Here is a 22,764-nt window from a genome sequence, read left to right on the forward strand (position 1 = left end):
GGTGTGTTCCTTAAGGTTCTGCCCATTAGGCAAAAAGAAAAAAGCACAGTACAATTTTTTTTTTTTTTGCCTAACTTTCATTAGTCAATAATTATACTTCCAGAAATTAATACAGGGAAACATAAAATATACAAGAGTAAAACTGATGAGTTTTCAAATGAAGGTAAAACATGACATATGAAGATGAGTTAAGAAAAACACTGCCCCCAAAAAACCTTCTAAAATATTCTAAAGAAAGGAATATATATATTTAGAAGATGACTGAAATGGTGGGAAGGATAATTCGAAAATTTCACATAAATGCAAAATAGGTCAAGAAACAAGAAAATGATATGTAGTAAATAAAAGCAATGAAAAGTTAGCCAACTAAAGATAAGGCATGTAAACTCAGTCAATTAAAAGAAAAATAAATAAGCATGAAAATGTACCTCCCACACTGATGGTGGGAGTGTAAATTGGGTGCAGCCACTATGGAAAACAGTATGGAGGTTCCTTAAATTGAAAATACAACTACCATATGATCCAGCAATCCCACTCCTGGGCATGTATCCAGAGAAAACTCTAATTCAAAAAGAATACACCGTACCTTGGAAATATGCTACACAGAAGATCAACTATTTCCCCCTCATGTCTGCATACTGCCCTCCTCTGCACTCTAAAATGAGATTTCCTAAACTTCCTGGACTAAGGAACAGAGTGTGTGTGTGTGTGTGTGTGTGTGTGTGTGTGTGTTGTTATTTAAGGGGAAAGTAGAGGCACCTTATGAAAATAATATACTTGCAGTGAGAATAAGGTGATGCATGAACAGAAGTATTCAGATGGTCCTATGTTTACCACATCCCTTGTGCTCACGAAATTACCCAAGCTTGAGATATTTTGTACAAGATACAGCATCACTGGGTGTGCTTGGGACACCATTTAAAAATATGCTCAAACTGTTCATCATTGAGTCTCAATCAGCTTGTTCTTTATCTGCTTCCATTGGAAGGCTCACTTGTTATTTCTAAACAATATTTCAAGATGTGTTCTCTACATATAGGATCATTAAAATTGGTTTCCTCCAGGTTTTATAGTCTCACCACCTCCTTGGTGTTCCCTCTCATGGCCACCAGACTTCCTACACCTTTTCTGCATTCATGAAAGTCTAACCTTTCCTGGAAATAAGTGATTAGTGTAAAGAGGCAGGATACTTTTACAAAAGTCAGTCACTTTCCTACATGCCAGCTACAAACAAGTGAAATTGGAATTAAAAAGGCAATGCCGTTTACATTACCACCAAACTATGAAATACTTAAGGGTGGAATCTAACAAAATACGTGCTACAAGACGTACATGAGGAAAACTACAAAATTAGAGACAAATGAAACCAAAGAGCTAAATGGACAGGTATACCACATACATGGATAGGATATCTTGATATTGCCAAGATGTCAGCTCTTTCCAACGTAATGCAATCCCAGTCAAAAATCCCAGCAAGTTATTTTATGGATATCAATAAACTGATTCTAAAGTTTATACAACCGAGAAATAAAATTTATATACCTCCCCCCAGACTCTCTTCCAAATATTTCCAAATCCAGTAGTCAGTTATGACTTTATTCTTTCCTTCCTTCCTTCCCCTCTCCTCTCTCCCCCCTTTTATGTCTAAGCAAACCACATCTTGTATCTTTTTCTGGGCACGAAAACCTCTTTCCCTAAATATATCCATGAATTTCTCTGATACTTAACTGCAAACTCTGCCTCTGAGAAGTCACATCCTTAGAGACCTCCTGTCCCTCCTGTAATCACATTTAAGCATCTATAAATCTCTACACCAGGGGTTGGCAAACCATTTCAATAAAGGGTCAGAGAGTAGATCTTTTAAGCTTTACAGGTAAGGCTGTCTCTGCCACACATACTGTTTAAAAAAGTTTTTAGTACTTTGAAGTATAACTTACATACCATAAAATTCCCCCGTTGTCAGGTAAAGTTCAGTGACTTTTAGTACATCTATACAACTGTGCAATCTTCACTACAAACCCATTTTAGAACATTTACATCCCTTCAAAAAGTCTTCTCATGGCCATTTGCAGTCAATGCCACCTCCAACTCAGGCAACTACTTATCTAATTTCTAGGGAATAAAAAAAGCCTTTGCTAAAATTTCAAATGCATGGAATCATACGGTATGTAGGCTTCTTAGCATATTGATTTTGAGGTTCATTCAGCTGGAACATGTACCCATGGTTTGCTCCTTTTTCTGTGGAACAGGATTCCATTAGATGGATATGTCACAGTGTATATATCTATTCATCCAGTGATGGACATGTAGATTGTTTCCAGGTTTTAGCTGTCATGAATGATACTTTGAACACGGGTTCAACACTTGTCTTGTTGGAGGTTTACAGCAACATTGCGACCAGACCTAAGTGGACAGTTGCAAGAACAAAGGATTCCGGGACCAAAGTTTGTAACAAGCAGCCACATCCCCTCCCCTTTTAGTATAAAAGAAGCCTGAATTCTAACTCGAATAAGCTGGTTCTTTGGGACACTACTCCACCATCTTCTCGGTCTGCTGGTTTTCTGAAAAAAGTCTCTCTTCTTTGTCCCAACACCTCATCTCACAGTAACACCCTCAGTATTTCAGTTAAACAGAGAATGAAAATCTCCCTTAGATCTCCAACTGAAGCCACTTGCTTCAGCTTTTCACCAGAGTTGTGCATTGCAAGGCTGCATCTTGCAATTACTAAGCATTGTCACCCTTTGATTTCCACTACATTTTTAGCGCTTATGTATACACACTTCCCTAGGGGGATAGGAGAAGGGAATGTCACCTCCACTGGGGGGTGGAGGGAAGACCTCGCTCTAACTCTGCTCCTTAGCCCCACAATCTTATCCATGCACTTAGCAACTGGACTATGGTAGAAACGCAATAAATATTTGGTGAAAGAACGAATGGAAGCCAAATTTAGATGAAAGCTCCCGCACATAATGACATCTGTCCTCATGGGATACAGTTTTACCCAGCTGCTGCTCTGCATGGCTTCAGTTAAGGAGGCTGCAGGCTAGAAACTTTTGTAACAACTTCGTAGGAAGACCAAAGAGTTACCAAGACAACAGACGATGTGAATTATTTGTAATATATCCTGGACCCCCAAGTATGTGTGCAGCCCACGTGAAAATGAGGGTAAAATTATCACTGTCTATATCTATAGCTGGAGAGGGTAGAGTTGTCTGTCTCAAGTGTGATACAATAGATAAATATGAGTTTTTTCTCCTGCAGGACACAAAGTTCCTAATACATACCCACTGTCACAATGTACTTTAGGGAGAAATATATATATACTTCTATGTATATACACGTATTGACAAATATGACTGAGATGAAAAGCATGCAAGGGGTATTAACACATCACAAGCACAGCTGTTTCACCCTTGTGAACAGACATCATATGTTCTTCCATGGTGATGTGCAAACACCTTAGTTGTTTTTCCTGCCCCTGCACTTTCCAAAGTATCTTCAGTTGATTATGGGATAATTCTAGTGTAAATGATATACATGTATAATATGTATTATATACAATACATATTAGATATAAATGATATACAGGTATATTGTATGATTATATAATACATGTTAGATAAAATACATATCTGACATAATACAATATGTCATTATATATTATATCTAATACACATTATGTACATATATAACCCCTTGCAAACCAGCATCATAAACACAAGAACAGTATTAGTGATAATGGTTACAGAAAGTTCTTTTTCAATTCTGTAATACATAAAATGTTGATATTAGAAATTCCCTACCTACTTTATGACCCTTCTCAACCTCATTAAGGCTTACCCCTGCCCAAAGGACAACCAAAAACAGGCATGTTTTGGGTATTCTTCTCCATTCCTATGTTAGGTTCCTACCATAAACTTTTACAACCACAAATGATCTACAGTTTCTACACTTTACAAAAATTATACAGTACGCTGTCGTAGAGGCAACTTTTTGATTAATGCATCTTACATCTGTCAGTGTTCATGTATAAGAAATATAGTGCAGTATTTAACTGTTAATTGTATTCCCCTGCATTACATATTCTACTCTTGAACATTTTGTTTGCTTTTACTCTTTGTTAGATGAGTACAGTTGTTAGGAATGAATGCCATTTTATTTTTTCATCTGTTTGCTGCAAATGTAAGACTGTCTTAAGGTAATATACCTAGAGCTATAACTGCAGAGTACTATGGTATAAAGTACCCATTTTCAATTTTAGCAGAGATGTGCATGTTTTAAGTCACACTTCCATTAGCAGGTTATAGTATGTCTTCCCATTGATGTTAAGAATTTCTCATAATACTATCCAAGGGTTGCCGTTTCCTTCTTCTCAGTACATCTTTGTCATTGTTAACCTTGATGACCAGATTAAGTTGCTGTGTGTGGGGTTTCACCTTGGTAAAGTTACTCTTTGCAATTAATATGGATCTGTGGCAGACACTTGGAGACCACCTTGAACTTCTGCCCAATAATTCTACCAGCCATTGGCGGATAATGGCTACAACTATTTCCGTGGTACTTGCCTAATAGCGATTGTACACTTTCCTCATCCTTCCCATAGGAATTAATCGAAATTCTTCTGTAAGGTAGAGCTATCCCTTATTTATTAAATTAGTGACTTACAGCTGTGCGAACTCAACTGATTTTTACATGACTATGGGGTATCAGCCAGTACTCTTGTTATTTTGTTGCCCAACTCTTTCCAACTTTCAGGATTGGGAGCTCCTTGAGTTTGACTTCTGCATACTTCCAAACTACAAAACATCCGACAGACCCAGATCGACAGATATTCCACAGAATACTTGACCATTACTCTTCCTAAGCATCCAGGTCACAAAAGAACAGGAAAGAGGTACGACCTGCTCCAGTTAGGAGAAGACTAAGGAAAGACGAATAACTATATAATGTGAGATTCTAGACTGAATCCCAGAATGGAAAAAAAACACTGATTTTAAAATAGTAGAATCTGAATTATGCCTACAGTTTAGTTAACATCATTGGACCCAAATTAATTCCTTAGATTTTACCAATGCACCAAAATTAGGTAAATGTTAAAATTCAAGGAAGCTGGGTGAAGGCAAATTCTCATTACTCCACATCCCCGTCAAAAATCAAAACAATCAAAAATAAAACAATTTAAAAAGCCTCCTTAAAAAAAAAAAAAATTGACATCTGCTAGGTGCAATTTCTGAGATTCGTTTATCTCTGCCATGATCCATGTTTTCTGTCTGTGCACCAATACAGGACTGATAGTTTAAATTAAATCATGGCTCTTACTATAGAGCTCTGGGAACTAAAATCTACTTAAACATTTTATCTGCTGCACAAATATGCTAACACTGCCTAAGTATTTTTCTCGCCAGCTTAAACAGCAAACATTTTACTAACAGTGACGTAACCAAAAACCAAAACAAAAAAACCCCAAAACACAACTACAAAATATTTTAAATTCGGGGAAAAAAAAAAAAATCAAGAAACTAAGTTCTCAATGCATCAATGAAACCCTCATGATTTTACTGTGCAAAGTGTATCTAAACAGGCAATGTGAACCCTGTGTTTTCACTAAGGATAATGAAGCTCTTTAAATTCAGATTTATAGTGTCATGTGTTAAATGCCTCCTTGCTTTCATTTCATCTTATAGCAAATCACCATTCTTCACGGCAAAAATTGTTGTGATTTGTCTCAATTCCTGCAGAGATGACAGGAACGTATTCAGTCTCTAGGTACTTCACAAACACGAAGGGCCACTTCCTGCTTCTCATGTTGTATGACTTCATTAGTGTGGCCACAAGACAAGAAAAGGAAAAAGATGAAGAAATTGCACTGGACACACTTGACCTTGGGAAGCTCAGGATTCTCTCCATTTCGTGCTTTTACCCATTATTGCAAACACCTGTATGTTTAATGTCTGCTTTCCATGTTTTCACTCAAAAATAAATGAAAAAGCAGCATTTTTCCCCTTTCACGTAGACGCATTATCACGCCTTGCTTTTGTATTTCCTGTGCTTTTAGTATATCACTCCTCTACATTACTGTTATTTTTATTTCTCAGGAGAAAAACAATTAGTTGATTACACACTCAGCTTTTTTTCTGCACCTGGGACGCAGGCAAGGATTAAGCATATTTATGTAACCCGTAATGTGATCAATGTCAAAAACCCTAGAAGGTCTGTCCGCTAGAATTTCTGCCCCTGACAAATACTAGAGAGGAAACAATCTGGCGTGTTAAGAACTTTATTCTGACCAGGATAAAAAGAACATGAGAGGGTGAATACCAGTTAGAATTTAATGGACACTCACAAAAATTATCAACCCTAATAAAATTGAACATCATTAATAGAATTTATCAAGCCTCCAAAATTTTACAGATATGTTTGAAAGGAATGTTAAAGTCCTAATACATCCCCTAATATGGGATGCATTAGGACTTAATGAATTTAAGGCTCTAAAATATTGAGGATACTAGCTCTCATAAATAGATGAGAATCTGAAAGGTGGTGAATACCTCTTTCTTCTACTTGCTTATCTATCTAGATTCTGACTTTCCTATTTTCTACTCCTATTTATTAGAGGAGGCTGTGGGTATTCTAAAGTTGCTTTCATCACCCGGGAATTAGCCCAGATGTGGAATATTTTAAGGCCAAGGGAGAAAGGGGGGGTGGTGGTGGGATGAATTGGGAGATTGGGATTGACATATATACACTATTGATACTATGTATAAAATAGATAACTAATGAGAACCTACTGTATAGCTCAGAGAACTCTACTCAGTGCTCTGTGGTGACCTAAATGGGAAGGAAATCCAAAAAAGAAGGGATATATGTATACGTATAGCTGTTTCACTTTGCTGTACAGTAGAAACTAAAACACTGTAAAGCAACTATACTCCAAAATTTTTTTTAAAAATCAGGAAAAAATGTTACTCAAGTGTTAAAATAAAAAGGCCATATAAAATTAAATCTGTGGCATTTCATGGAGGCAATTAAGGCTTGAAAAGCTGGAAAGGCTCGTCAATCATGTACTGACCATCCCTCATAGTTCCATGTTTCTCTAATACTCAAGGCACATGGAAATCGGGAGAGAAGAGAGAATTGTAGACCCCAGAAATAATTGAGTTCCGCGGCCTCAGAGTCACACTGTATGTAATTGACGCTCAGAGTTTATTCAATACGCAAACATCTTTTTTCCCTACTTGTTCATGTGACAAGCACGGCTCCTTGGAGACACAGCCTGCTCTGAAATATCTGCCTTCTGCTTCTCAGACCTACTGGAAAGGATGTTGCCTCAGTTTCGTTCCTTTCATGGGGAGCTCCTTCCCTCTGAAGCAGATGTAATTACTCCCTGCTCCTCTGTTAATCAATGCTGACTTTCATTCCACGGCAGAGTTAGGACCTTATTTGTTCCCTACGGGGTCTAAATATAGCAGGAGACTGACCATTTTAAGAGCAGGAATCTTGAGTTATTTTTCTTCATTCTGTACAATTCAAGGAACTGTCCCAATAGAATTCCATAGGTGTTCAGATTACCGTTATTAGTAATGATTTTCACCTACTGCGTCAAATTAGGGACACTTTAATTGTAATAACCACCTGGTTAGTCATTAATCAATGACAGAAGTGCACTTTTTCCGATGTAGCCAAATTCCTGGGCATTTCCAATTCTACCCTCTTTGTCAGATGGTTTAGTCGAAACCCTCTTTCTTTTTGTCCTTGTAGATAAGGTTATGCCAGTAGCAGTATTATTCACTGTTAATACCCTGGCCACAAAAATTTACTGTGGAATTAAAGGGAACATAATTTCTATGTAGGATAACATTGTGATGTGCAATTTAGAAGAAAAAGCTCTCTTCTGCTACACGCAAGGCATATTTTCATCAAATGGCTTTCTTCTTTCAACAAAGTTTTATTTTTCTTTGAGCAAGGTTTCGTAAGACAAGGTCCTACATTTTAAAGAAAAATTGATGTTCGATTGTGAAAAATCTCAACCTCTATGGAAGCTATATTTTTTAAACAGACGCTTTTTTTTTTTCTTTGCCGTGCCACATAGCATGCGGGATCTTAGTTCCCCGACCAGGGATGGAACCCGCGCCCCCTGCAGTAGAAGCGCAGTCTTAACCACTGGACCACCGGGGAAGTCCGTAACAAATACGTCTAAGATGCTTTCTTTACCCTGGGACACATGACTAACACAGACCACATTCAGTTTCCCCACAAAATTCCAGAGAAGAAATCTTCACCTTCTTATAAAATCTTAACACTTTTTGCTGGAGGAAGAGGCAAGAATTCAACTAGGATCAAATATAACAAGAGGGATATTTATAAGAAAGACGTGATGCATCATCTAGTGACGGCAACCATAGATTCCTGGAACTGAACCACCATCCCCGTATCTCATTTCTCCCTTTTCTAATTGATAGGCAGTTTCATTACACCTGAAAACACTGTGCTTTGACGGTGAGGAGCGATGCGTTGTAAATTAAAGGGGCTGATGGAAAGCTCAACCAGCAAATGAGCATGCAACCTGCAGATAGCTCAAAATCGCCGCTTTTTCTTTTATAAAGTTGTGTGCAAACAAAATTTAATTTCCCTGGATCAATGCGGGATGGATTGTGCATTTTCAGGGGCACAGGAATGATGACAGCTACTGCTGTCTTTTGAGCCACAGCTCCAGCCATCCATTTCTCCATCACTACCTTTCTCAGAAGCCAGATTTCAGAGAAAAAAACAAACCTAATGTCCCCTGAATTCAAAATGAGACTCTGAAAAGCATCCTTCAGAATTCGGGTTGGCGGGGGGAATAACGTGAATCATCTAAACTGTCAGTCACCAGACAAGGTTCCATCTGTAAATGTGTTGGGTCAGAGTATTATTAACAGAAATCAAATGCAAAACACTCCAGCAGGAGAGAGAGATGAAAATCCACCATCTCCTTTCAAAACTGGATTTCTTTCATCAGTGGAAGGCATTTATTCCCAACTGTCAGTTTCTCTATCCTGTTTTGCTATCTTTAACATGAACATTTCAGACCTTCCGAAGGACCCTTCAAAGGATGTCTGCCTGCTCCGAACCCTCCAGATTACTAAAGCTGCTTTGAAACCTTCTTTTTAGACATTTGCTTGAATGTTTTTCTTCTTTTTGGTGATTCAGGTTCCCCAGCAGCACCCTCAAAACAAACTCTCACCTTCTTACTCAACTGGTAATTTTTCTTCCCACCGCTCCCTCCCTGGGGTGTGTACAAGCAAAGACATTAATGGGGGAAAAAGGCAAACTATGGCAAAGAAGCAGCCATCGTTTCCAGGGGTCCCACCAACTACGGCATCTAAAGTTATCAGAAGTCCAGAGGCCGTTCAGATAAAGGGGTGTTGGGAGTATCTGGGGACGGTGATACAGACAGCGGCCAGGACTCCCCACACATGCAGTGAGAGAGGTTCTGAGCACAGCTTTTAAAATCTGTTCTGGGGGGGCTTCCCTGGTGGTGCAGTGGTTAAGAATCCACCTGCCAATGCAGGGGACGCAGGTTCGAGCCCTGGTCCGGGAAGAGCCCACATGCCACAGAGCAACAAAGCCCATGCACCGCAACTACTGAGCCTGCGCTCTAGAGCCCACGAGCCACAACTACCGAGCCCTCATGCCACAACTACTGAAGCCCATGAGCCTAGAGCCCGTGCTCCGCAACAAGAGGCCACTGCAATGAGAAGCCTGTGCAGTGCAATGAAGAGTAGCCCCCACTCACTCCAACTAGAGAAAGCCTGCACGCAGCAATGAAGACCCAATGCAACCAAAAATAAAATAAATAAATGTATTAGGGAAAAAAAATCTTTTCTGGGGACTCCCCTGGTGGCGCAGTGGTTAAGAATCCACCTTCCAATGCAGGGGAAACGGGTTCGATCTCTGGTCGCGGAAGTTAAGATCCCACATACCACAGGGCAATGAAGCCCACGCACAACTACTGAGCTCACGCACCACACTAGAGAAAAAACCCACGTGCCACAACTAGAGAAGCCCGCGCGCTGCAACGAAAGATCCTGCATGCCTCAAAGAAATCCTGTGTGTCACACATAATACCTGACGCAGCCAAAAACTAAAGAAAAAAAAGTAAGATTTGTTCTGGATGTTAACTCAGGAAAATCACCACTGTCCTACGTGGAGCAACATCTCGATAGCACCAAAACTTCTAGAACAAGATACGGAAGAAACTAAACTACTTCTTGTTTGCCCAGCTGTCCTTCTCAACCTGCTGTCCAATCAAACTTCCAGCTCTGGTGAGTGACAACCTCGGGAGACAGCCTCTTGCAAGTACTGAGGTTTCCCGGCTTGTCGGGTGGGATCTAAGTGGAGGACCTGGCTGGTGGATTGACATCCAGTGAGAAGGGCCAACGGGTCTACGTGAAGCTCATCTGCAATCCTTGCATTCACCTGGTGGATTGATTAGAGTAGGGCTTGCCCTTCAAGTGTCTTCCCATGTTATAGGAGAGTAGGCACTAACGGGAACCTGAAAGTTGGGAGGAGAAACCAAAGGGTGTCTTTCTCGCTCTTGGCTGCCCAAGCGTGGGCGTTGGTTCTGGCAGGTCGACTTCCCAGGACAAGCCCATCGTGGACACTGAGATGCACCAGCAGGGCCAGCAACACCATCTCCTCGGAGTCCTGCCTGAGCCCCGACTTCACAGACCGTCCCGGTCCTAGTGATGGCAGCCTCTTCCTGTGGATGTCATCCCACCTCACTGATCCCGTCTGGTGCTTTCAGCTATGCAGCATCTCTCTAATCAGTCCTCTTCGGAAACCCAGAGTGAGGTTTTTGTTATCCTCACTGGACCTGGACCTTTACTGATACATCTAAAGTTAAGGTGCCAGTAGGAGTGGACCAAGTGCCTCTACAAGTATTATACACGGGACTTCCCTGGTGGCACAGTGGTTAAGAATCCGCCTGACAATGCAGGGGACACGGGTTCGACCCCTGGTCTGGGAAGATCCCACATGCCACAGAGCAACTAAGCCCGTGAGCCACAACTACTGAGCCTGCGCTCTAGAGCCCAAGAGCCACAACTAATGAGCCCATGTGCCCCAACTACTGAAGCTGCATGCCTACAGCCTATGCTCAACAAGAGAAGCCACTACAAGAGAAGCCACCGCAATGAGAAGCCCACGCACCGCAACAAAGAGTAGCCTCCACTCTAAGCAACTAGAGAAACCACGTGCGCAGCAACGAAAACCCAACGCAGCCAAAAATAAATTTATTAAAAAAAAGATTATACATGTATGTCAGGGTATTTTATACACACACATATAAATAGCATAAATTGCATATATAAAAATTTATCTACATATATGTAAATTGCAACTCAATTTCTCTTTTTAAATATTATTCATAGACATTTTTTCCAAAGAAGATATGCAGATGGCCAACATGTACATGAAAAGATGCTCAACATCACTAACCAGGGAAATACAAATCAGAACCACAATGAGATATCATCTCACACCTGTGAGAATGACAATCCTCAAAAAGACCCCAAATAACAAATGCTGGCAAGTATGTGGAGAAAAGGGAACCCTTGTACACTATGGAGAACAGTATGGAGGTTCCTCAAAAAAACTAAAAATACAACTACCAATATGATCCAGTAATTCCACTCCTGGGCATATATCCAGAGAAAACCATAATCTGAAAAGATATATGCACCCCAATGTTCACTGCAGCACTATTTACAATAGCCAAGACATGCAAGCAACCTAAATGTCCATCGACAGATGATGGATTAAAAAGATGTGGTACATATATACAGTGAAATATTACTCAGCCATAAAAAAGAATGAAATAATGCCATTTGCAACAACATAGATGGACCTAGAGATGATCATACTAAGTGAAGTAAGTCAGAAAGACAAACAGCATATGATATCGCTTATATGTAAAATCTAAAGTATGTTACAAAACAGAGACTCACAGACTTAGAAAATAAATTTATGGCTACCAAAGGGGAAAGGAACAGGGGAAGGGATAAATTGGAAGTTTGGAATCAACATATACACACTACTATATATAAAATAGATAACCAATAAGGACCTACTGTATAGCACAGGGAACTCTACTCAATTTTCTGTAATAACCTAGCTGGGAAAAGAATCTGAAAAAGGATAGATATAACTGCAGCACTTTGCTGTACACCTGAAACTAACATTGTAAATCAACTATACTTCATTTTTTTTTTAAATAGCTACATGTACCCCAATGATCACAGCAGCACTATTTACAATAGCCAAGATATGGAAACAAACTAAATGTCCTTCAACAGATGAATGGCTAAAGAAGATGTGGTACATATATACAATGAACTACTACTCTGCCATAAAAAAGAATAAAATATTGACATTTGAAAAAACATGGATAGACTTGGAGTGCTATGCTTAGTGAAACAAGTCAGAAAGAGAAAGACAATACTGTATGATATCACTTCAATGTGGAATCTAAAAACATACAACAAACTAGTGAATATAACAAAAAAGCAGACTCACAAATAGAGAACTAGTGGTCACCAGTGGGGTGAGGGAAGGGGGGAGGGGCAAGATAGGGGGAGGGGGTAAGAAGTACAAACTATTAGATATAAAATAAGTTACAAGGATACAATGTACAGCACAAGGTATATAGCCAATATTTTATATTAACTATAAATAATGGAGTATAACCTTTAAAAATTGTGAATCACTATGTTGTACACGTGAAACAAATTATAAATCACCTCTACCTCTATTTTAAAAAAGTAAAATAAATTAAAATAAGGGTCAGATTACAAAGCTGAGAATCATATTATGAATATTTTTGAAGTTGGATAGACTTGCATCCAAATGAGTATGAAAATAATTTCATTTAGATAGGTCAGATTAAATAAAATATTTGAAAAAAATTTTAACAAGCACAATGCAATAGATACCTAAGAATCAACAGTAGTAAATCTGTCTAGAGTAATATGAAAAGCAAATAAATTTGAGCTGAATCAAAATAAAGACTATTCATGCTTACCCCAGTTTTGGGGATAACAAAACTTAAAAAAACAAAGTTGAAGGTCTTTACATAATTTTAAGATTTAGAGTAGTCAGTACAGTAAGGTGTTTGCATAGAGCGCTCAGAGATGGACCCACCCACAAATGGTTCATTTATTTTTCACAGAGGCATTGAGCCACGTTCACGGAGAAACATCTTTTATGAAATATATATATAAATATATGAATATATTTTATAAATATATAAAAGCACTTGATGTGTTATATATTTGTATCTTCACCAAGAAGTACTCACCAACAGCAATCAATGAATTGTTACCACCCAACTGAATTACTTGCGTGCACTTGAAAATTACATATTTTCTGTTTAAACAATGTTGAATATAATGCATATATGAAAAAGGACAGAATTTTCTACCTTAAGCACAGTTCAGCTACACAATCTGCTAAATTGCCACCTTTGCTCAGGTAGAGAACGTAACTCTTGAATACTGCATTTGAGTGATACTTTTTGGCAAGCAATATAGGATTTTTGGCTGCATGAACAAACGCATCAATACCTCGTTACACGTTCCCTTGTTTGTTTCATATAGTGAACCAAAGACATTCCAAAGGGTAAAAATACATAAACAAGTGATATGACCTAAGAGTGCATGTTGGATATTTCCTAAGAACTGACTGTATTATCTTACAGGAGCTGGTCCTCAACCATGAAGATGCAGACACCTGCACGGTGACTGCAGGCATCATAGAGACAGGAAATTCAACATGACCAAGATGGATAAACAAGACTAGAATGCTAGCATATTAACCACATAGGCCTCTCACTGCAACTAGAATATTAAAGGAAACCTAAAAGCATTACATTCTCCATCAGTTAAGTGGGCAAACTCACAAAGCAAAGAAAATGATCATTTGATTTTTTTTCCCATGAACGTAAAGTTAGGTGAACCATACTCTTACAGGACCAGATTTCGAACACCTAATCTAGTCTCAACAAAAACAATGGTTCAGTAAAGGAAACTCACGTATGAAATGGTTACTGTTGGCTCATTAGGTTTTCTCTCCCTGTTTTTAGCTGACCAGGACAGGGGTTCCTTCTGATGGACACAGAGTATCTTTACAGCTACAGATTGAAATGCGATCAGCCACTACTTCTTAGAGACTTCCTATTTTCATATTCTTTGATTTTCAAGTCTCATTTCTAGCGGACTTTTGTTGTTGTTCATCTCAGTTTCCTCAGTGCTTGTGGGAAAATCTCTCTCCTGAACCCATGGATCAGTCCCACACTGTGTAATGACCTCTTGCCCAGCCCGGTCATTTTCCCAGGCAACTGTTTTTGTTCAGTTCCTGTTCTAAATTGAGTCTGTTAAACCGCTGACACATTTCAGTCCTATGCGAAATGATTCTCATATTCTGTAGTTACAGAGTTGTTCAGCCCTTTATGATACCTTCCGGATATACGATAAAATGAAAGTGGAGGTCGTTATCATTATGCAGAACATGGTCCTTTCCAGAATGGCTCGGGGCATTCTGAATTTGTAACCAATCCCAATGACCTTCTCGCCAACCACAAACTGAACTGCCCATCCTAGAATCCAAGTTGATCTACCATTAGGAGCAAAGTCCTATGGTATTTCACTTGATGGACAGAATGGAAACCTCACCGGCGTCACCGCATATACAGGATTACATGAATTTAATGAGGTGCAAAAATTCAATGAGACCACGTTGGGGAAAGGTTCAACTTTGTTGACAACAGGACAAAATAACAGGGGTAACATTTCATTTATACTTTAACGACTTCTGAGTAATGCTCATGCAAGGGGAGTAAACGTCCGTTTGTGAAAGGGACACAAGGAAATAAGTGAGTCTTTTGTGATACTTTTGTGATACACTCAAGGTTGCTGTAAGCTGAGTGGACCATTAGAACAAATGAAATACCTTTTTGTACACGCAAGTATCCTTTTGGGGGAAAGGGGATAGAAAAATCTTGGAGAACGCTGTCTCTGATCAACACCTGTTAGAGAAAAGAACCAGGGCGACCCTCCCAGGAGTCTCTGCTTGGGGCCCAGGTACAAGACCGGGGCCCTCGCAGTTGGGGGAGAGCTCTGTTGAGATTTTTTGGGGGGGTTGATGCAGAGGATTTGTAAACGGGTCTTGGTATCTAGGCATGCTGAATTGGTGTTGGTGCATCTTGAAATAACCACCAAACCCAGGACCTTCTAGTCAATGCAGAATCGTGTTCAGTATGCTTCCTGTGGCACGGAAATAACTGCTCAGAGTGTGGATCAAAATCCACCTTCCTCTCCATTTGTCATTTGAAACAAGAGGGACCCACCTTTTCCATTTTTTTTTTTTTTTAATAGACTTGTTTTGGAGCAGTTTTAGATTCACAGCAAAATTGAGACGAAGGTAGAGAGACTTCCCATATCTCACACACACACACACACACACAGCCTCCCCCATTATCAACATCCCCCCCAGATGGTATAACTGCTACAAGTGATGAACCTACATTGACTGAAACATTATCACCACCCAGAGTCCATCGTTTACATCGGGGTTTGCTCTTGCTGTTGTGAATTTTACGGGTTTAGACAAATAATAACATGTATTCACCACTGTAGTATCATGCAGACCTTCTCTTCAGAAGCCATTGAGAATTGTTATAGAGAAGATTTAAGAGGAAAACATAAAACATCCTGCTAACAGGTCTTAAAGTGAACTACCATTTGTGTGAGAGAGACAGAATGAAAATGAGAGTTCTGTTTTTTCAAAGATGGTGAAACAAGGCATGCATATTAAACTGGTCATTACAAAAAACCCACCATTTTGTAGTTGCTCCATCAATTTTTTGAAAATTTAAAATAATTTACCCAATTAAATTTACCCAAATTAGTATCTCTCTAATTTCATGATTTCTGTTCATAATGGTACCACCCCATGCTGGTCAAACCTTTCAGAATTATGTAATAGTCTATCTTTTCTATTTCTGCATTTTTCTAACATCAGTTTAGTCAATTGCTTGCTATACAGTATCTCTTACCCAAATGTAACCCATACTTTCTATCATCTGTTGTTTATATTCTTCTAATCTAGCCTAGTTTTTGTAGTCAGTTTGTGCTTAGATTCTTGTCTTATAATCACTGCTGCTCTTTGAGATTAAAATAAAGGATTAAATTGCTGTTGCAGGCATCTGCCCAAAATACCAAGAGAATTTCATCAATTTAGGAATTTTTGCACCCAGAGCTGTAAGGTTCAAAACTTCATCTAATCTGTGACCCTTGCATAGCTCAGCTCCAAAATGCTAACTCTAAGCAATTCTTCCTCTCCAGTATCTTTTAAGTATCCAACCAAAGGGCAAAATTATTAGGAAAGATAAAAATACCAGAGATGTTCTGAAAGCTATGAATTAATCACCATATCCATGCACTATAAGAACCTAGATGGCTGAATAAGTATGAAAACAGATCAAGGGGAATACAAAAATCATTAAGAAGAGTGTAGAAGCTTCCCTGGTGGCGCAGTGGTTAAGAATCCGCCTGCCAATGCAGGGGACACGGAGTTTGAGCCCTGGTCCAGGAAGATCCCACATGCCGCAGAGCAACTAAGCCCGTGCGCCACAACTGCTGAGCCCGCGTGCCTAGAGCCTGTGCTCCGCAACAAAAGAAGCCACAGCAATGAGAAGCCCAGGCACCACAACCAAGACCCAACTCAGCCAAAAATAAATAAATAAACTTTATTTAAAAAAAAAAAAGAGCGTGTAGGACACACCAAGCTATCCACAATAAAATGTACCAAGCTGGCATAAAGGTCAGCTCAGATAGTCCTAAATGGAAAATTTTCATATGGTTTTTTGGTAAAAAGGCCCAAATCGGGTTCTCTGTCTTTCATTTTTTTGTATGTTTCCTTCCAGAGTAAACATGACTCTTTATATATGGTACCTTCAGAGATCATGATCTAGCTCAATGTTCTGCTTGCTTTGAAGTCGATCAATTTCCAATCCATTGAAATGACTTTACAATTTATTTCAGCTTGTGTTGATTGCATAGCCTGCCTCAAATGGGACAATTTGTAACTTTATAGTGGGCAACTCCTACAATTTCAAAACGTAGATAACGAATATTTCCAAAAGACTACTGGGATTGGGTTATTCCTCAGTGCAAAAGCTGCCATTACGGAAGATTTAGTCTTAAAGAATCTATCACCCAACCGAACGGCTTTCAACAAGCCTGGAGTCTTAGCACAGTAATTCAGAGTTTCCTAAATCTTTAAAGAACTTGCTTCTCAATCTGTGAATGATCTACGTATGTATACATTCTTCCCCTTGTTAAGTTTACTTACAATTTACTTGCAATCTTTCATACAATAGAAAGAATAAGATGATGGTTCAAAATTTCATTTTATATGTACATATACATCAACATTAACATAAATGTTAACATACTTAACATTTTAGGTTTATATATAACAATGTTTATATATCAATTTTATATACATATGTTACATATGGATATATTTATAGATATACAAACATGTATATATATAAATGTTTACACAGTATATAAATTATATAGATGTATTTAGATATACAAGCATAGGATATTAATAGGTTAAGTAGGTTAACATATATATGTATTTAAATACAAAACCAATCACAGATTGTCATTAAGATAAAACGAAAAACAGGTCTTTCATTTTTCATTCCACATCTTAGTGCATCTGAACATTTTCTTTTCCATAATGAGTACTGAGTCTCAGATAAATTGTTTAAAGGCTCAGCGAATGAGTCAGCTCGGAGGCGCCCCTCCTGCATTAGCATTTATTCATTTTCCATTTCAATCTAGCCCTTGTTTAGCTTTTATTAACTCTGAAACGGCTGCAGCAAATGAAATGTAATTTTGCCACAGCTATCAAACAAGCTGCTCCTTTCAGCACTGAGAACCAGCTGCTGATCCGACTAGCTGATTAATGCAATTCGGATCGCAGCCCTCTCATGAGCATGAAAAACAAGATTTTATTTTAAATCCAATTCCCCACCGTCTTAGAAGCAAACTTTGGAGAAACCAACTCGGTTGTAAAAACCAACAAAAATAACACTTGAATGGTCTAAGCTACCGGGGCAAAAAAGGGATAGGAAAAAAAGGAAAGAGCACACAGCAACCTCAAGGAGATAGGAAAAGGAATGCTAATTATTTAAAGAAAAAAAATTGACAAAGCGTACTTGCTTCAAATATGTGAAGGTACCTGCTAAAAAACCCTTCGTTTTTTATTGAGATGCAACGATTTCCTCCCTTACATGAAAGTTTTCTCATTTATGGTTGGGGGTAAAGATTGAAAGTCACTTGAAGGGCACAAACTAGAAAAAAAACCTCACCGTTGACTTTTGACTATGCAGATGCCTTGTACTGTAAACCTCAGGGCGAGGTAGGTATGGGGGAAAAGGAGATTAGGAAAGAAGGCGAAGAGCACACAGCAGCCTCAAGGAGGTAGGAACAGGGGGCTGGTCACCCACGCCAGTGTGTGCGCAGAGGTGGGGCGTGGGGTCCTCAGCACCACCCAGTTCGACCCAGTTCTCACACTTTCTGCCTGAGGAAGCATCAGACCCCACAGGCTGAGGGCGCAGTCCCCCCAGACTCCCCGCTCCACCACAACTCAGACGCCCATCCCAAGTTCAAGTTGTTACCTGTGCTTCTGAGAAGCCGGGTAAAGGTGGCTGATGCCAACGACCCTCCCACCCCAGCCCCAGAGCAGCTCACAGACTCACAGGACCATTTTACTTACTGGAAACGCCAACTGATGACAAAAGGACCTAACTCACCGCTTTCTGAGAAAAGATGCGTAGGCAAGGCTACGGCAAGGGCCGCGAGCTTCTGTGCCCTCTCCCAGCGGCCAAGACTTCACCAACCCAGAAGCCCTCCAAGCCCTGACCTCTCGGGCTTTATGGAGGCTTCCTTACTCAGGTGGGATTGATTAAATCATCGGCCATTGGGGATTGATTCAACCTGCAGCCTCTCCCCTCCCCGGACGTCCAGGGGTGGAGTTAAAGTTCCAACCCTCTCCTCCCCTGGCTGGTTCCCCTGGAAACCGGCCCCCATCCACAGGTGAAGTAGGGGCAAGAAAAAAAAGCCACCTCATTAACATCACAAAACACACCTGAAAAGCTCCAGCACAGGAAATTCTAAGGGTGTTGGGTAGGAAGGAGCTCTGCACCAGCAACAGGGATGAAGACCAAATACGTAGTTCTTACTATAAACCACAGTATCTCGGATATTTACTCTGGACCGCCCCCTTCCACACCCCAGAAGGCCAAACTCAGGCGAATGCTATTTATTTAAAGAAGAAACAACTGACAAAACGAGCTTGCTTCAAATATCTGAAGGTCCCTGTTAAAAAACCCTTCGTTTTTTATTGAGATGCAACGATTTCCTCCCTTACATGAAAGTTCTCTCATTTATGGTTGGGGGTAAAGATTGAAAGTCACTTGAAGGGCACACACTAGAAAAAAATCTCACCGTTGACTTTTGACTATGCAGTTGCCTTGTACTGTAAACCTCAGGGCAATGTAGGTATGGGGGAAAAGGAGATTAGGAAAGAAGGCGAAGAGCACACAGCAGCCTCAAGGAGGTAGGAACAGGGGGCTGGTCACCCACGCCAGTGCGTGTGCAGAGGTGGGGCGTGGGGTCCTCAGCACCACCCAGTTCGACCCAGTTCTGACACCTTCTGCCTGAGGAAGCATCAGACCCCACAGGCTGAGGGCGCAGTCCCCCCAGACTCCCCCCTCCGCCCCCACAACTCAGACGCCCATCCCAAGTTCAAGTTGTTACCTGTGCTTCTGAGAAGCCGGGTAAAGGTGGCTGATGCCAACGACCCTCCCACCCCAGCCCCAGAGCAGCTCACAGACTCACAGGACCATTTTACTTACTGGAACGCCAACTGATGACAAAAGGACCTAACTCACCGCTTTCTGAGAAAAGATGCGTAGGCAAGGCTACGGGAAGGACCGCGAGCTTCTGTGCCCTCTCCCAGCGGCCAAGACTTCACCAACCCAGAAGCCCTCCAAGCCCTGACCTCTCGGGCTTTATGGAGGCTTCCTTACTCAGGTGGGATTGATTAAATCATCGGCCATTGGGGATTGATTCAACCTGCAGCCTCTCCCCTCCCCGGACGTCCAGGGGTGGAGTTAAAGTTCCAACCCTCTCCTCCCCTGGCTGGTTCCCCTGGAAACCGGCCCCCATCCACAGGTGAAGTAGGGGCAAGAAAAAAAAAGCCACCTCATTAACATCACAAAACACACCTGAAAAGCTCCAGCACAGGAAATTCTAAGGGTGTTGGGTAGGAAGGAGCTCTGCACCAGCAACAGGGATGAAGACCAAATACGTAGTTCTTACTATAAACCACAGTATCTCGGATATTTACTCTGGACCGCCCCCTTCCACACCCCAGAAGGCCAAACTCAGGCGAATGCTATTTATTTAAAGAAAAATAAATTGATAAAGCGTGCTTGCTTCAAATATCTGAAGATACCTGTTAAAAAACCCTTCGTTTTTTATCGAGATGCAACGATTTCCTCCCTTACTTGAAAGTTTTCTCATTTATGGTTGGGGGTAAAGATTGAAAGTCACTTGAAGGGCACAAACTAGAAAAAAAACCTCACCGTTGACTTTTGACTACGCAGTTGCCTTGTACTGTAAACCTCAGGGCGAGGTACGTAGGGGGGAAAAGGAGATTAGGAAAGAAGGCGAAGAGCACACAGCAGCCTCAAGGAGGTAGGAACAGGGGGCTGGTCACCCACGCCAGTGCGTGTGCAGAGGTGGGGCGTGGGGTCCTCAGCACCACCCAGTTCGACCCAGTTCTGACACCTTCTGCCTGAGGAAGCATCAGACCCCACAGGCTGAGGGCGCAGTCCCCCCAGACTCCCCCCTCCGCCAGCACAACTCAGACGCCCATCCCAAGTTCAAGTTGTTACCTGTGCTTCTGAGAAGCCGGGTAAAGGTGGCTGATACCAACGACCCTCCCACCCCACGCCCAGAGCAGCTCACAGACTCACAGGACCATTTTACTTACTGGAACGCCAACTGATGACAAAAGGACCTAACTCACCGCTTTCTGAGAAAAGATGCGTAGGCAAGGCTACGGCAAGGGCCGCGAGCTTCTGTGCCCTCTCCCAGCGGCCAAGACTTCACCAACCCAGAAGCCCTCCAAGCCCTGACCTCTCGGGCTTTATGGAAGCTTCCTTACTCAGGTGGGATTGATTAAATCATCGGCCATTGGGGATTGATTCAACCTGCAGCCTCTCCCCTCCCCGGACGTCCAGGGGTGGAGTTAAAGTTCCAACCCTCTCCTCCCCTGGCTGGTTCCCCTGGAAACTGGCCCCCATCCACAGGTGAAGTAGGGGCAAGAAAAAAAAGCCACCTCATTAACATCACAAAACACACCTGAAAAGCTCAGGAAATTCTAAGGGTGTTGGGTAGGAAGGAGCTCTGCACCAGCAACAGGGATGAAGACCAAATACGTAGTTCTTACTATAAACCACAGTATCTCGGATATTTACTCTGGACCGCCCCCTTCCACACCCCAGAAGGCCAAACTCAGGCGAATGCTATTTATTTAAAGAAAAAACAACTGACAAAACGAGCTTGCTTCAAATATCTGAAGGTCCCTGTTAAAAAACCCTTCGTTTTTTATTGAGATGCAACGATTTCCTCCCTTACTTGAAAGTTTTCTCATTTATGGTTGGGGGTAAAGATTGAAAGTCACTTGAAGGGCACAAAGTAGAAAAAAAACCTCACCGTTGACTTTTGACTACGCAGTTGCCTTGTACTGTAAACCTCAGGGCGAGGTACGTAGGGGGGAAAAAGGAGATTAGGAAAGAAGGCGAAGAGCACACAGCAGCCTCAAGGAGGTAGGAACAGGGGGCTGGTCACCCACGCCAGTGCGTGTGCAGAGGTGGGGCGTGGGGTCCTCAGCACCACCCAGTTCGACCCAGTTCTGACACTTTCTGCCTGAGGAAGCATCAGACCCCACAGGCTGAGGGCGCAGTCCCCCCAGACTCCCCCCTCCACCACCACAACTCAGACGCCCATCCCAAGTTCAAGTTGTTACCTGTGCTTCTGAGAAGCCGGGTAAAGGTGGCTGATGCCAACGACCCTCCCACCCCAGCCCCAGAGCAGCTCACAGACTCACAGGACCATTTTACTTACTGGAACGCCAACTGATGACAAAAGGACCTAACTCACCGCTTTCTGAGAAAAGATGCGTAGGCAAGGCTACGGGAAGGACCGCGAGCTTCTGTGCCCTCTCCCAGCGGCCAAGACTTCACCAACCCAGAAGCCCTCCAAGCCCTGATCTCTCGGGCTTTATGGAGGCTTCCTTACTCAGGTGGGATTGATTAAATCATCGGCCATTGGGGATTGATTCAACCTGCAGCCTCTCCCCTCCCCGGACGTCCAGGGGTGGAGTTAAAGTTCCAACCCTCTCCTCCCCTGGCTGGTTCCCCTGGAAACCGGCCCCCATCCACAGGTGAAGTAGGGGCAAGAAAAAAAAGCCACCTCATTAACATCACAAAACACACCTGAAAAGCTCAGGAAATTCTAAGGGTGTTGGGTAGGAAGGAGCTCTGCACCAGCAACAGGGATGAAGACCAAATACGTAGTTCTTACTATAAACCACAGTATCTCGGATATTTACTCTGGACCGCCCCCTTCCACACCCCATAAG

General features: G+C 41.4%; 1 long non-coding RNA gene across 1 annotated transcript in view; it reads right to left on the bottom strand.

Annotated features, from left to right (window-relative positions):
* Window positions 1–19,375, bottom strand: part of LOC309652483 — a 307,390-nt gene extending 288,015 nt beyond the window's left edge. The window contains exon 1 of the long non-coding RNA XR_014258747.1: window positions 18,866–19,375. This is a non-coding gene — a long non-coding RNA (uncharacterized lncRNA). The remainder of the gene's footprint in view (window positions 1–18,865) is intronic.
* Window positions 19,376–22,764: the final 3,389 nt, after the last annotated feature.

This window comes from Balaenoptera physalus, assembly GCF_965194825.1.
Source record: "Balaenoptera physalus genome assembly, chromosome: X".
In the NCBI taxonomy this organism is placed as follows: domain Eukaryota; kingdom Metazoa; phylum Chordata; class Mammalia; order Artiodactyla; family Balaenopteridae; genus Balaenoptera; species Balaenoptera physalus.